This window comes from Buteo buteo, chromosome 14, assembly GCF_964188355.1.
Source record: "Buteo buteo chromosome 14, bButBut1.hap1.1, whole genome shotgun sequence".
NCBI lineage: Eukaryota > Metazoa > Chordata > Aves > Accipitriformes > Accipitridae > Buteo > Buteo buteo.
Window position 1 is genome coordinate 19,359,852 of NC_134184.1, and position 16,760 is coordinate 19,376,611.

A 16,760-nucleotide genomic window follows, 5' to 3' on the forward strand; every position below is an offset into this window, starting at 1 on the left:
ACTTATATTTATAACTACATGGAAGACTAATCAAGAAGGGGCCCCATTTGCAAAGTAATGTACAAATACAAATATATTGTTGGTCCCACTCTGAGGAGCATGCAGCGGAGAGGTAACACTGAACAAAAAAAGAATAAGGGGGAGGGGGTGGGGAAGGGGAAGGGGAAAGGCAAACGTAAAGGTGAAGGTGAAGGCAAAGGAAGGGAAAGAAGGATCATGGAAGACCAGGTATGAGGGCCAAGTAAGGGGAAAGATGAATAAATTATGAAGAAGAGAGTGCAAAAAGTTTTTGGCAAAGAGCTACTTAGCAAAGGCTATGGAAAATCTGTTCAACATGCTGAAATACTCTGAAGCAAGGATTCATCTACCTGAGCTTTAGACAATGTAGTGAAGTAGGCACATCTTATGTGTCATTCATCTGACCTATGTTAGATTAAGTTCCTTGATAAAAATGTATATAAGAACATACTGGTTTCCCTATCAGTTGCCCTTCTGAATCAACAGTTTTTCTGAAAAACAGAGATTTTTCAACTCTGCCTCATAACCAAGCTTTTTAATTCAGACCTGTTAAATTGCTCAGCAGAGCCCTGGACTGAGGCTCTCAAAATGCTCTTCATATAAGTTTACTCTAGATCTCCTCAGAAATGAGTTTGCAGATTTAATACTTTCAGTCATTTGTTAATAAGCCTGCAGGAAAATACAGTTCATGTTTCTGCATGTCTAGAATGTCTTCATTGAGTGGTCCTGTATTAGAGTTGTGGATGTGTAATACCCATCTGCAGACACTGCTTCCTCAGAAAACCAGGAACAGGTCAAAAATTACATCATTTTTTATTTTCAACTAACTCCTTCCCACTCTACTACTGTTAATATATCATGAGTGATACATCAGAAACTCCTGACTTTGGACATTAGGCTATGCCTGTGATTTTTCATAGAATCAAATCCTCATTGGATTTTTGTACCAACCACCAGTTTTGACCACTTCGAAATGTCTAGGATCAAATCTCTCAGAAATAGATTTTGCTGGTGAATTTTGTACTTTTCTTATTTTGCTGAAATGTAAGCAGTTGAACACATGTATTCCGAAGACAGCAGGTGTTTTAAGAGTCATATTTTGAATCCCTCTTGCCTATATTCTCACTTCAAGCCACCTAAAAATTAGAAGCATGCAATTCATATCATCCAACTTCAGCTGCCTGAAAGTAAATCATGAGTATAAATTAATCTTTCTGCGTATTCAGTGGAATCTACAGCTGGCAATTCAGAACATCCTGAAAGAAATGTCTAAAATACTTGGATTTTCTACTCTGATGACACCCAGTTCTTTTCATTGTTGTTTAAAAGTCAAACTTAGACTATAGGAGGTTACTATGACACTTAGACTGGATACTTAAATTTTAGAAATTAATCCCATCTGTAACTCTGTATCTACAAATACTGCTGTTCTAATTACTATTATTTTAAACACATTTTGCACAGATAAAGAGATTAGATGAGAAAGGCAGCAGATAAGCAGGCCCAATGCAAAGCTGAAGGGAGTATAATTTGGTTTCAGGTTAACATTAACATTTTTTCTCTCTTTATTCTTTCCAAACAGTCTTTTCTATTTTCTCTGATCTTCTTACTTGCCTGTTAGGTACTAAGATGGCTTCAGTGGTATATGACAATTGCAGTTGTAAAAAAGCCTAGTGAAGCATATGTGAATGCAAATACTCATCTTAGTGACACTAATAATGGAATATAATGCTAGTGAAGCCAAAAATGTATAACGCAATTTTATGATACACTTTGATTTTACATATGTGTATTTAAGGACAGGGTGTATAATGAATGTACTGTACACTTTACCTTTAACAATTTTCTTTTTTGTACTCATAATGTTTCAGCTGCTGAAATCTGAAATAGTGCTGGGTGCTCAGTGTTCTACTAAGCTTTCAATGAAATATTTCAACATAACATTAAAGGAATAATGGGACTAGAATCAGAAGTGGCATTTTTGTTTTTTTTTTTTTGGGGGGGGGGTTAAATTTTATTTCTGAGCCACTCTGTGATGTCTGTGGGTAATAACATAAGAGTATTTACATTTATTTTCTCTTTCAGAAGAACAATGATTTGAATATTATTATTCAATATTTTATTATACTGATTTCAGTGTAGAAAAATGGGTCAAGAGGGGACCCTGAAAGAGGAATGTTCCTGACTAGTTCTGACGATGATAACTCACAGAGCACTATCCGGATTTAGTGACTTCATCCTTCCTTGGACTGTTGCCAGTGTTTATGCAATGGCAGAGAAGTGAATCTCTTGCATTCTTTCTAGAACCCGCCCCTAGGGTAAAGTCCTCTAGGTTTGATCAAACATGTTTGAACAGCATGAGCAACTACTTTCCATGTTATGAACCAGCATCAGGATCCCTTAAAACACAAATGACTTCATATGATACTTCTTTTTAGGTAGTTACACAACTAATTGAAATGTTAAACTTGAACAAGCTCACTGAACTGAATAATAACAAACTAAAATTAGTGAAAGCATGCCTAGGGCAAAGTGTAGCTTCTTGCATCTGTTTTAACTTTCAGCTCAGCTCTTTCTCTGAAAAGTATGTGACCAAGAAAATCCTAACAAAATCACATTTACAATGCTATTGTAAAATACAGACTCATAAGATTGGTTTTCCACAGAAAAAGTATTTGTTTTTCCACAGTGATGTTATTCTTTTTCAACACCCTTCCCTGACATTTATTATTGACCAGTTCCTGAGAATCTGCCTGGGAATCTACAGCTGTCCTGTTCTATGCAGGAAGAAAATCTCCCACTTTAAAACATACACACCTCCACCCAGTAAAGGAACTGTTGTGACAACAGGTTATAATGTACCTAGGTTAAGAAAGACAAAACAGCATATGCGGTAAGTAATTATCAGGCAATTATAGTAGTAAGTAGTTATTCTCAATTGCAGCTCCAAATACACTGATTTTATGTCTGTGTCTTAAAAGCTAGTATAGATAGCTGATGATCTGGAAAAAAATGACGAAATGCAAAAAGAGAATCTTATAGCTGATAAACCAAAGGAAAAATGATATCCTAGAATTTACAGCTGAACCTGAACCAGTGCCTAGGAAATGACCAAAATACAGTTGGATTTCAGCATCCAGTCTATGTGGGTTTAGGTATTTCAGTGAAACTAGAGTCCAAAGATTAACCTAGTTCTTACTTCCTAACTTATTTTTGGTTTTATCTGGTGACTTTCAAGTGCGGAATATATGCTAGAGGTGGTAGCTTTTAATCTCAGAGTCGCAGTCATGATTAGCTGGAGAATACCTAGAAAACAGACCTTAAGTAGAATATTGTGGGCTTCAAATGCTAGCAAAAAGGGGAGTTTGGGAGACACTGAGTAGATTGCTGAGTATGGTCAAAATAAATTAATCCAACAATATTGGAGGGAATTAAATAGGTCAAGAGAAACTGCCTAAGTTTTGCATAGTCTTAATGGGAGGTACCTGTGTAGCAAAGTAACAGGTTTAAACCATGCACCTCCATGACAGAATATCTGGAGGTGAAGAACCTGATTAAATCTAGTCTTTAAAATGGCATGCTATACCTCAAACTGAAATAAAGTGTTTGCAGTCAGAATAACTATACATGTTGTTGCATATGCATTCAAGCAGTATTGAATAATTCCTTTACCTTATATTTCCACTGGGTTTGATGTTGTCTACAGTAGCAAAGGAAAGGAAGAAGGGAAATCTAGTTAATTCTGCAAATTTTGATGAATTTTACTAACAGTTTTAAAGAAAGGATATGTACCTATTTAATCTTCAAAAGAGAAATCTGATTTTGTAATGACTTAATTTATTGCACCATGAGACCAAAAAGAGCAGTAGATGCTGCTGACTTTCTATGTCATTTTGTACTGGTCATTTTTAAATTGTTACAGCCATACTCCAGTATGGATAAACCTGCACTGGAAGGCATCAGGGTTCTACATATGTGGTCTTATGCAGGAATCACTTGAAAGAATACTTCTTATGGAAAACAGAAAGCAGTGGGCAGTTTTTCCCAGGATTTATTTTTGTGGTCACTGTCCTTCTCCATAAATGTTGTTTGCTCATGTATGAAAATTCCTTGAGCTTCAATGCTCCAGGAGCTTGTTTCATTCCTCAATTTAATCCTCTATCCACAGCAACATCAAAAGCTTTTATCCTGGGAGATTTTTAAGTTTTATTTTCTAACTATTTGTTTGCCTATTGGTTAAGAGACATTAAATGTAAAATTACTATATTTTAATTAGTAAAAAGTAATATCTCTGTACTGGAGACACAGGATGCCCTTATTCTACTTACTTTCATAAAAAATTGTAGTTATTCAAGAACACATAATTAGCTTGTTTTAATCTTATCATTTTCAGAGGCATACTACAGTAATTGGCTTTCTTTCCTCTCCTTTTTAGTTAGAAGATTGCTAAAGGATCAATGGAGAATACATTTTTCTATTCTGCCGCATCAATTACGGTGACCCTGGGTGTAAATTTATTGATTTTTCTTATTAGAACATTATCACCAGTTATTCACAGCATGGTGTTTATTAATTAGTAAGGAAAATAAAGATTCATTTGTGAAAAATCTTCCTTTTAAGTTCTCTACCTAGCACATTCATAGCTATATGAGATCTCCTAATTGTATTCTGCCTTTATGAACTACCATGCAGTATTTCATTCCCTATTCTGTCTGTTTTTTCTTATCATCCTGAAAAAAAGTTACAGAATTGTCAACTACAGTTCTGAGGTATAGAAAGTGTCAATTTTGACTATTGATTTGCAGAAGCTGTACAAGCCTCCTGCATTTTATGCTCATGATGGCTACTTTATTCTGAGAGGAAAATAATAGGATAGAATGGAATGCTAAAACCAGAAACATTTAAAACAAAGAAAAAAAAAAAAAAGAAGAGGAGGAAACCGGCACTTATTGAGTTATCTCCTAGGTACAGCTCAAGTTTCCAGTTATCCTTACAGAAGGCATACCAGGCAGATAGAAGGAAACCAGCTTTTAATTTAACAGTCTTGCTAATCAGAATTTTACAGGGCTGAGGGAGAAGAGAGGAAAAAATCAGTAGATAATGATTTTTTTCATTGGTCTTTTCACATGAATTTGATACCTCCTTAGTATTTCATTTTTTTGAACTGAAGTAAGTAGTCATCCCAGCTAAGATCTGTATTCCGGCTTTGGATGGTGGGACTTGGCACCTCAGACCATGGTGTATTAGTTAGTGGGTGAAGGGAAGCAGATGAAATATTCAAAAGAACATACAATAATATTTTTTTCCTGTGGAGTACATGACTAATAACACATTTAAGATGTGTGAATAACATTTATATTAAAGTTTAATGCCACAGTTGTGGGGCCCTGTTAAGTTAAAACAATTTCATTTAACAAGACAGAATGTGTCCAGAGTATGTATCAATTTATAGCAATTATAACACAGAAATTATTGCTGTATTCAAGAGGTTGGATTAGACACCACAAAAATCTATTCTCATTGGTCAGGCTCTGTGTTTCTATTTTCATGTATAGGAAGAGAAATAATTTGTAAAAGAAGAAATTAATAATATTTTGAATAGGATACCTAGATATCCAAGAATTTATCAACAATTACAGATTTTTTTTTGTGGGGGGTGTGTAAAATATATCACTAACAATTTGAAAAACCTTTAGCTAAGTCTTTTTTACAATGTGAATTCTGAAAATAATACAGGTCCTGATCCTACTGCTATGTTTGAATAGGAACAGTAAATTCCATTTAAAAAAATCCTTTTGAGCTAGTAAAAATTTTCTTCATTATGATGTACCTGTAAGAATTGATTGCAACTAAAATACAATGCTTTTCATCTGCTATGAAAGCCACAGTAGTCTGTATGAGGCTTCCACTTTAGTATCAGTTAGATATAAGATCTTTAGGTGATAGGTGTCTTTCTAAGGGCTGTAAGCAAGTATGGCTCTAAAAAGCTGGCAGAAAGATTTACACTGAGCACACTGAAGGCAACTGCCTTAATGTCTAGAACATGAAATGACACAGGATTGACCTAGAAATATAGGATGTCCTATCTGCTTCAGATTAGGAAATGGAGCTGTTTTAATATGAAAAATTTGAAAATTAGTTGTTAAAAAACAAACCCCCAAACAAACCCCCAAAACCTAGAACCAGAAAACACTGAAAATGAGTACTGTAAAATAAAGCTGTTATTAGTTAATTTTTTGTCTCACATAAAAAGGCTGCACTCATAATAATGTGAATAAGATATTTTCAGTTTCAGTAGTCCAGCCTTTGCAGCAAAGATACAATGTCTTCCTGCAGTTTTGCTCGAAAAAAAGTCCAGCATAAAGCACAGTATAAACAATATTTACTATATAATAATAAATCAATCTTCAGTTGAATAATTGTATGTGAAACCCTGTTAAAGATAATTTTTACAAGTGAGATGTAATGAAGCTAAAAATCAGTCTTGAAGTAGAAACATAGCATCTTACATTCAGCAGCAACAGGGGACACTGTTGTAATAAATTGTCATTCCTTTTATCAAGTACTGAGATTGCAATTCAGTCCTGAAGGCAGATCGTGGTATCAGCAGAACCTTCTGATGGAATCAATTTCCATATATTATTGGACATGTCAATATTCGGGTTACCATTGTCTATGTATTTTTCACATTAAGTTTTGTTCAGTTTACTAATCAGAAGGAGTCGCTTGTGCAGAGCTCTGGGGGTCAAAGCTAGCCATATTCTATTACATACATCATTACCAACATTATTGATTCTTGAAGTGGATTTTTATTTTTCTCTTCTATTTAAATACATTATTATTATTGATGATTATGTGAAAAGCAAAAGGTAGATGTTGATTGCCCAACTAGCTTTATTCATGCAATATAGTCAGTAGAGTTAACAATAAAATCTCCATTAACCTCAGCAGTGTTACTATTGATGGTTTCATAGAATATAATGCTAGATGTTAATTCAAAAAGTACAAATTTGTTTATAAAATACACATGAAAGCATTATCATACTAAAATCTCCATAACTTATAAGTGAGCATATAGCCATACATTCTTAAAGTCTAATGTCCTCAAATGTTAGGGATAGTTAAGCACTGGAATAGGACAATTAGAAATAGTGAAGTATCTTTATTGGAGGAATAGATTACAAAAATATCAGTGTACATGTATTCTTTCTTCAGTAAAGAAAGACGAATTTGATGACTATGTCTTGAGGACAGTTCCAATCCTACATCACTAGGAACTAACATACGTTTTAGAGAAATCAGTTGCTAAATCCTCATTAATGCAATAGTGCTAAAGAAGCCTATAATCCACTTCACTGTGTCCATTTAGAAATAGCCTAGAGTTTTAAACTTCTTACTCTTAGTCTAGTAAATAACATTCAAAATGAACTGCAAATTGTTCCTGGACAGTACTCTATCTGGAACTGTTACGTCAAGATGAACAGATGACATATTTTACAAATCTATTTATTAGGAATAAAGTTCTAGGAATACTGTTTTCTAAGCTGTAGATGAAAAACATAGCATAAATGGTAACAAGAATCTAACTTTAATATCTGCATGTACTACATGTTTAAAATTTTGTAGTATAAGAAATACTTTATTTCAAGTAAGCATAAAAAGGTCTTGAAGTTACTTTAAATGCTCAAGTCCTCTGAAGAATCTTCTTACTGATATCAAAGTCTGGATGTCCAGAGAGAATCTTCAGAGATAAGAAGAATGGAAAGGAATGATTTTTATTTTTTTTTAACCAAGAAGTCTTATATTCTTACTCTTGTATAAAAGAAAAAGCATCACTAAAAGGATATAAAAAGCATCATTAAGAGGATATCTATTAAAAAAAAAAATTAGTCTTCTTCCTGTGCAAAAATGGGTGCTGCAATACCTCAATATTTGGTAGAATATACTGTGGTATGCAAAACGCTTTTATTCAGGATTATCAATTTTGTAGTAGTTTGGTAGCTTTACCAAACATACAGGCTTCTAGAAAATACCAAGTACCTAGGAATACATGCAGATACTGAATATATTATACAGGCTTCTAGAAAATACCAAGTGCCTAGGATTACATGCAGATACTGAATATATTACTTTTCTTTCTTTACAAACGATATGAAGACCATTTTGGAAGGCAGGAAAATATGAAAGCAGAGACATGAGAAAAGTTGCTTCACTTGATCACTGTCCTTGGAATTATAGATGTAATATTTTATTGTTTTGTATGCAGTAAGTGATTGCAATTAATGCTTTCCTAAGGATGACTGCAGTGTAGATTACAAACATACAGAACTTCTCAACAGCTTCATCTAGCTCGAAATTAGGAAGCTCATAAAATCAATGACCATAAACTAAAAATACAGGTAGTCTGCAAAAAGAGGTAATAAAATCACCAAAAAAAGTCTATAAAATTGGGTGGTCTTGAAGAGAGTATTCTTTAAAAAAAAGATCAGTTAAAATATTGAAATACAGTATTCTACAAATTGCAGTTCTTTAAGTCAAATCCCACTGAATATAAGAAGGTCACAGGTACTATAAAGCAAAAGGAAAGACAAGTAAATCTGTGATGAATCATTTTGTGGACAAACATTTAATATATATAATTATGATGGTTTTCACCTATAAAGCTTCCATCTGAGGATGGCAGATTACTACAGAACTAATTAAAAAAAAAAATCAAAGGTACATAGGCACTTAACTCATTACTGTCAGCTACAGTAAGGGGCTTTTATACCTGTGAGAATCTGGACTCAAGTGGTAAGTTCCTATCACATCTAGAAAAAAACCTCTGAAAATTCCTCTGATATTATTCGCATCAGTTTGTGCTTAGGAAGAGCTAGTGTGTTCTTCATCTGATGGCCTTTTGCCCTTTCTTAAATATATTTTCCCTGAGGTGCTGCCATCTAGTCCAGCCGCCAGCTTAAAGTAGGACTATCAGCAACCTGGCATCAGGTCAGCCCGCTGGCTGGCTCCAAGGGTGCGGATGCCACAACTACTGTAGATAACCTGCTGCATTAAGTTCATTGAGAAACTCCTTTCCCAGCCAACTGGGCCTTTGGCCAAAATTCCCAGTCTTCCTGCAGAATGGGGGTAGTTTGTCCCCGAGATCCCAACACATTTTCTTTTGAAATCAATTAGCTCTCCTCACTGTCTTTCTCCTCCCTTTTGGCAGCTTCCCCAAGGATTTCCTAGCACTTGTTTAAAGAGTTTGAAGTCTGTTCTTATCAAATTCAGAGACCTAGCCCTGGTGCTTATCTTCCCAGCTTTCCTTTAAGGAAGATAGATTGTCTAATAGACAATGCAGCCTTCGTTGCTGCCTCTGAGCTTATTTGTCATAGCATCTTCCCCGTTTGTGAGCAGTGGGTCAGAAGGAACTTTATCCCTGTTTGGCCACTCTAGTAACTGCACTGGGCAGTTGTCACCCACATGGTCTAGAGACTTCCCGGACCGCTGACACAAGTGCGTGCTGCTCTCTGAGAGGTAGCACAGGTCATGAAACGTTCAGAACAGCTGCTTTGGACATTTGGTTGCTGTGGTTTAGAACGTAAGAGAATCTAATAGTGAGGATGTCAGCCATATCAAACAAGTGACCTCATAGCCAGAAAATGAATGCTTCTGGGTACAGTTATTTATTAGAACAGACTACTAAGCTAGTATAGTTTTAGAGCTATTAGTACTGATTTTAGAACAAAAGTAATGTCATTCAAAACTTTAAAAATTTCTAAATTTTCTTTCTCTCCTGAAAAGCAGTCTAATGAAAGGTTGATACATGTACTGTCTCTAAAGGATTAAATTGGCACTTAGATAAGAAAAGTATTTTCAGCTAGACAGTCCTAGAAAAGCAATTCAATATAAAAATAGATACTAATTTTACTGGAGCCATCAAATTTTGTAAAATGGTAAAGGCCAATGTTTTCACCATTGAACTTAGTGATAGTTTTTCAGATTCGAGCATAAATCTAGGAAATGCACTAGATTTGTATTTTATAAAGCCTGTTTTAATTTAAATAACTAGGAAAAAAAAGTCTATGAATACAATGTTAATGTCTAGCACTTCTGAAAAAAATACTCAAGAGCAGTTTTTCCCAGGGAAAATATCATCCCTGGACTGCTGCCAAGGTCAGTTCCAGTTTGGATTATCTACTGCACATGTGCCTGTAATTCAGTGTAGCCTCATGCAGGGGTTGCTCTAACATGCACATTAGCCTGCTCTGAAAAGGATGATTGCTCTTGAATCAGTGGTCTTTGCTCTCAGAGTTCATTTATGCATTGCTAAGTTGTGCTCCTAATGGGGGTACATTTCGTGATTGAGAATTACTATTTGTTGAATTTTCCATTAGGTATTGAATAATAATTATTATTATGTAGAAACAATTATTTTAGATGTACTGTATGTACATCTGGAAAACTGGGAGCAAAGTAAGAAGGCTTGGGGAAGGAGAAATATTGAAAACCTTTTTTTCAGATTTCACATTCAGGACAAAGGACGTTATACAGCTGATTTCCAGTAGTAGAAAAAGGGTTTGCTTGCTGTTTGGATTTTCCTATTCACATTCAAATCCAAGTGGGGATGGAAGAAACAGAGTTAAAAAAGGGCATCTTTCCCTGTAGCTATCAAAGACTGTGAATCTGTGAGTCACAGTCCTACTTGAATTCCTACACTGACCCCAAGGCAAACCTTCCTGACATATCTGCCCCAATAAGTATACCACTGGCACCCTGTCTTCACCACAAGGCAAGAAATAAGATACCTGCTGCCAAATCCCCATCCTATGTTCAAGAGTATTCAAGTGAAATGCTTATGCTTCCTGAACAGTTGTCAAGGCATGGCTCCAGAAGCTGGTCTAGACTTTTGGTCTGCTAAGCTCAGAACCAGACAGAGCCAGTCAGTAGGAAATGAGAGGCATAACAGTATTTCTGTGCACATTTGAATAGTAACTACCTTAGAATTATATGGCTCCACATTGCCAATATTTTTTTTTTGAAGTTAAGCATATAATTTCACATAATACCTTTTTCAAAATATCCTCACACTTTAGAGCGTTTTACTGGTAAGTAAAAGAAATATCTTCTGGACCCTATCTGCACATCCAGAAAGCACATTTAATAAAGGAAGACTAAATACTAAACACAATGAACTCTACCTGTAGATCACAGTACAGTAAATATACTCAGAGAATCTTACCAGCTAAATAGCAACATTCATGTTTAAGAATTATCTTTGTGCCAGTGACCTTAAGTATCTGCTGTCACTCTGAAGACTGAAGTCTGCTGATTTCAATCACAGCTGCATTTTGGATTTAATACAAGGCTAATATGTTAGTGCTTAACCAATTAGTTTACAGAAGTACTCTTTTATTTCTCTGGAAACATCCTTTCTAACAACTGCAGCCTATGCAAGGTCAAGTCTCATAATCCTGGTTTTGGACACTCGATGGATGGGAGTTGCCAGTAAGGTTGCAAGATAGGTACTCTCTGAGGGTTCAGTGGTATTAAGATGCAGACAGTTCTGGCCATTCTTTAAAAAGTTACCTAAGTAAGCCTACACCAAGGCACATATGACAATATTTTCTGTTTGATTTGACTCCATGTGAATGACCTTTTGGCACAGAAACAATTTACTTATGCCAGGGTACCTCTTAACATGAAGGCCACATTGAGGTAACTACAACGCTTCTGGCACCCAGCCTTAATCTTCAAGGTGTCACGCTATACCGAGCCTGAGTAGTACTAACACCCTGTATTGTACTGCAAGGCATACTGTAGACATAAGTACCCAAGCAACTTCTGAAACATGGATTCCTGGACTTAGCAGCTGATCTACACTTTTGACTTTGTCAAATAACGTGGCAAGGAGATGTGTAGGTCCTTTTATAGATCTAATTGTGAGTATACTGACATGAAAAGCAGGGTAGTGGCCTTTTTAAAAAGTAACTGATGATTTAGAAGAAAGTGAAATTACATGGTATGGAAGACCAATAAGGGTGTTCCATTTCAAAGATCCTTCTTTATTCCTTAACAATTATTGAAAGACACTTTGGGATTTACACTGATAAAATTTCTGATCAGTTTATCTTTAAAAATTGTATTTATCTTTTTAAAAGATTGGGAGTGAGATGATCCATACATATACAATTTTTTAGTAATAATTTTTAAAACATAAAAGAGTTTAGGGGAGTCATTCATGGCTTGGTTTCTTTTTCACCTTTTGTTAATCACAGTATTATCAATAATAGAACAGAAATTGTGATTTTAGAGAAGAAATTGCTCTGTGCAAGATATTGTTCTGATAAATGTCTGCTCTTTCTCTTTTGACAAGAGGAATGCCCTCAGCTGGTGTGGGTAGTGACATTTCCAGAAAAATGGTTAAAATTGATTGCTTTACTTCAGAAGAAATGGAGAATCTTTCCTTATTTTCCTGCCAAAAGAAAAGTTGTAAGAGTCTTCATATTGTCATCCTTTGGGTATATTCAGACCTTGCATAAATGGACAAAAAGGAGTTAAGTTAATGTAATGAATAAACTGAAGGTAATCACTGAATTAATGAGGTAGTTGCAAATTAATTAGCTCAATAGAGTTAGACCATTTAAACCAGGTCTGAATTTAGCCTATTTTTTAAAAAAAAATCTTAGAAATAAATTGAATCCAAACCAAACAAACCCAAGAATTTTAATAAATAAATAAAATAACTGTGATGATAATAGATATCTATGGCAAGGGCCACATGTTTTCTTAATGTTTATCTGCTTGGCATTAAAGTTTAAGGATTTTTTTTTTTATTAGGCTTATTTATTTTCAGTCTCTGTACTCTACATGCTATCATTTCCAGAATGAATCTGACTGAATTGATCCAGGATGTCTCTGAACTTAGTTAAAGTATTCATTTGAAAAACAAGAGAGTAAAACTTTGTCTTCTAACCACTCAAAGTGTTCCTTTGCCTTTTAACAAACCAAAGCAAATGTTTAAAGTAGGATATGTACATTCCCTCAGAGGGAAATAACATAAAAAAGAACTACAGAAACTGAGGCACAAAGGAGAAAAACAATTTATGAATACATGCAAGAGCTTTTCCTTCTCCAAGTAAATTTCACAATATTTAAATGTGCCTTTCAGCATTAGCAGTAGACTAATTCCATTATCATAATTTATTAACCAGATCTTTTGTTCTATGTAGTAATACACTGTGTTTCCATGCTGTGTATTTTTTATCCTGTGACCTAATTTGCGTAAAAGGAAACTCTTATAACTCCCTTGTTGTAATGAATAAAATGTTAATGAAGAACTACAGAGAAATCCCCTTTGCATTAGTTCCTTATTCCCAGGAACATCATCATAAATTTGTTTGTCTGGTTCTGACAATGGTAGTGATGTTCAAGCTGTGGAGAAGCAATAGTTACACTAAATGGTTCTGATGGAAAAGTTAAAGATATTCAAGGCACTGTCATCAGGGATGGACTATTGGAAGTTATCTTTTGGAAGAGGAACCTGATGGATTTGGCCACAATCCAGTTTTTTTTTTTAAACATTTATTATCTGCATTGATAACTGCACTATGAGATGCCTTTCAGAAAATGTAAATTAAAAAAAAAAGTTGCGAAGAAAGTTTTTTTCTTCAGCACATGGAAAATTGTAGATTAATGCACTGCACATTGGTTATATTATTCAGTAATTTCTGACAATGATGTCGTGGTAGAAGTATTAAATTTAAAGAATATAAATCATTATGTGTTTGCAGTGATTATAGATTACTTGTTAGTAACTGTATCTTATTTACTTTATTAGAAATTACCAGGTGCTGTTAGCCTTTACAGTCTTTAAGACTAGACAGAATGTTAAATCATATAGAAAGATGGTATTCCACTTAAATAATTCAACTTTTATTAAGAAACAAAATATACAGTAGTTATAAATTGTATTCTGACTACTCTGTCAATATTTGTACAGAACTTCAAAAATATGAATGGTCATTATAAATTGTACTAAATTACGGCCTCACTGTCTGACACCTCTGGATTTGCTTCAGACAGCTTTTTGGAATTGAGGCATACTCCAGTCCTGAGGCACTCATATCCCTAAATGTCAGAGAATTTGTCATTTACCCTTCCTTGTAGATTAACAAACTCATTTTAGCAGCAAAGGGTTCTTTCTTTAGAAAGATCTGACCTACAGATCATGTCACTCGCCTTGCTGATATAATCATAAAGATACATTTGCAATTGTCTTACCACATTTTAGGACTGTCTAATTTGCAAGCAATTATTCCTTCTGGTTTTCCTAGATGGAGATTTATGGGCATTAAGATTAACAGTTCAGACAGACAAAAAAAGCTTCTTTGAGAAAAACTGGGTATAAACCTCTATCAGTTGTTGTACAGTAGCATTTCATGTTCCTGGTCTTCTCTAGATGAGAAGTACTTCAAACATAATAAGCACAATAAGTGACAAAATGGATCAGCTTGCATGCAGCTGTTTGCCTCCTTCTGTTCCTCCCAGTACAGCGTGACTTCACTGGGTCATGGGTTTGCTTACTCAGCACAAGTGACTGGTCCTGTTCTTCAGAAATAGCTGTGTTGACTGTCTCTCCTCAGGAAAAATGGTAGGAAATTTTCAGCTTTTGCTCCGTATAACCTTTTGTTCATGAATCTTTCTTTTCAATATGTCAGAATCAAACAATAAGTACATATCACATCAGACTTTTAAAATACAAATATATTTAAAATTTATAGTAAATTAAATATTAAAATAAGCTTATTATTGTTATGCTGACATGAAGTTTTCCTTTAACTGCATACACTTATAGAAGCAAATTATATTCCATGTTTTCTCCCACTTTTCAGACAAATTCATTCCTCAGATTGGAATCACAATAAGTATAAAACACAGGTGTTAAATGAAAATGTGTAAAAAAGAATTCTCTTCATCTGCTTCTGAAATCCAAACACTCTTGTTGAGTCAGTATCTGTCAAAACACCTGTGTTCAGTCAAGAGAAGTGTTCATCACGCCGGCAAAGGAGAGGGCATATCACAGCAATGATATGTATCCAAAACCGGTTTGTCACGTCATACCACTCCTCCTATAGCTCCTTAGATAACCCCTTAATAAAAATGTTTACATTATCTGGACTGATATGTTAAAAAAAATCTTCAGATTCTTAGCTAGTGATTTACACTGAGGTCAGCAGAAATTGTAGAACAAAGCTCCAAATGCAAAAATGGATTGAGGCTTCATATAAGGAAAAATTGCAGTCCTAACACCTTAACTAACCTTTTTTTTTTTTTTTTTTTTTTAATCATCCTAAAGACTCCGGCACTTTGAAAAGCACTTCAGAAGTCTCCTGGGTTTCCTGTAGTGGTTCAGTTTATTTCCTGTTGATCTTGACAGCTGAACATCTTGAGCTCAGCACTTGTTTCTTCTCCCCGTGTCACAGACTCAGTTTGATAAATACTAACAGCACGTGACTTTGGCTTCCACAAAGTGGAGCAGCAATTTCTATGTTCTATATCATAAAGAATACTAGAGGGAAGTCCACCTTTTATGAGTAATTTTGTATAGGAACATTCACTTGGATCTGGGTAGTTATAGGACCAATTCACTTCTCTATTCAGGGGATTCAGACCCTTACCTTATGCCTCCTTAGAGATTGTCCTGTGTCCAGGCTGCTCTGGAGTAGCTGACAGTTTCCCTGTGAAGACAAAATGAAAGATTAATTTTTAACTAAATGAAAGGGATAAAGAAATCTGAGGGGGAGGAAGGGTAGTTTTTCTGTTGTGATCTAGTTTTCAAAATCTGCAAGACAGCAGAGACTGGTAGTTTATGGTGGTTTAAGTACATGCGGATTAAAGCTTCCAGACCATTTTGTACTGTCCGCATTAATCCAGGTTTGTTTAAGAGAGAGGGAGCAGAGAAATTTCAGGCATGTGTCTACAACTCCTTGAGTTCTGGTCTTGCTGGGATCAGTTGTGCAAGGGGAAGTTCAGGTTGAACATTAAGAAAAGGTTCTTCACTGAGAGGGTGGTGGGTCACTGGAACAGGCTCCCCAGGGAAGTGGTCACAACACCAAGCCTGTCAGAGTTCAAGGAGCATCTGGACAATGCTCTTAGTCATATGGTTTAGTGTTAGGTAGTCCTGCGAGGAGCAGGGAGTTGGACTCAATGCTCCTTATGGATCACTTCCAACTTGAGATATTCTATGATTCTATGATGTAGCTAGAAAAAGTCATACTGAATTCATAGATTTTTAGTTGGATTAATGTTATTGCTATGAAATAACTGAGGTGATGACACAGAATAAATCATTAGTATTTTATTTTAAAAAGGAAAAGTAAGTCCATTAGTTAATTATCTTCATTTGACTTAGCTAGAATAAACCCTCAATAATCTGGGACTTCACCTTTTTTTGCTGGTGTGAGTACTGCCTGTATACCTTAAAGGGATAGACATGTACCAACTAGTTCAAGAAAATATAAATATTTTTTAAAAAATTAAAAAATTACAATGGCATAAATTTATTTCTGATTAACTACTATGAAACTCCAGATAGAGAAATTATGTGGGATGCTAATAGCTTTCTATCTATTCTGAATTGACAGCAAGATGTTATCTTTATAGATATTTAAGATGGCAAATACGTACTTAACAATGAGAGAGGAAAATATGATTAATAAGGAGTTCTCAAATGACATGGAAGATATAGCAAAGGATTGGAA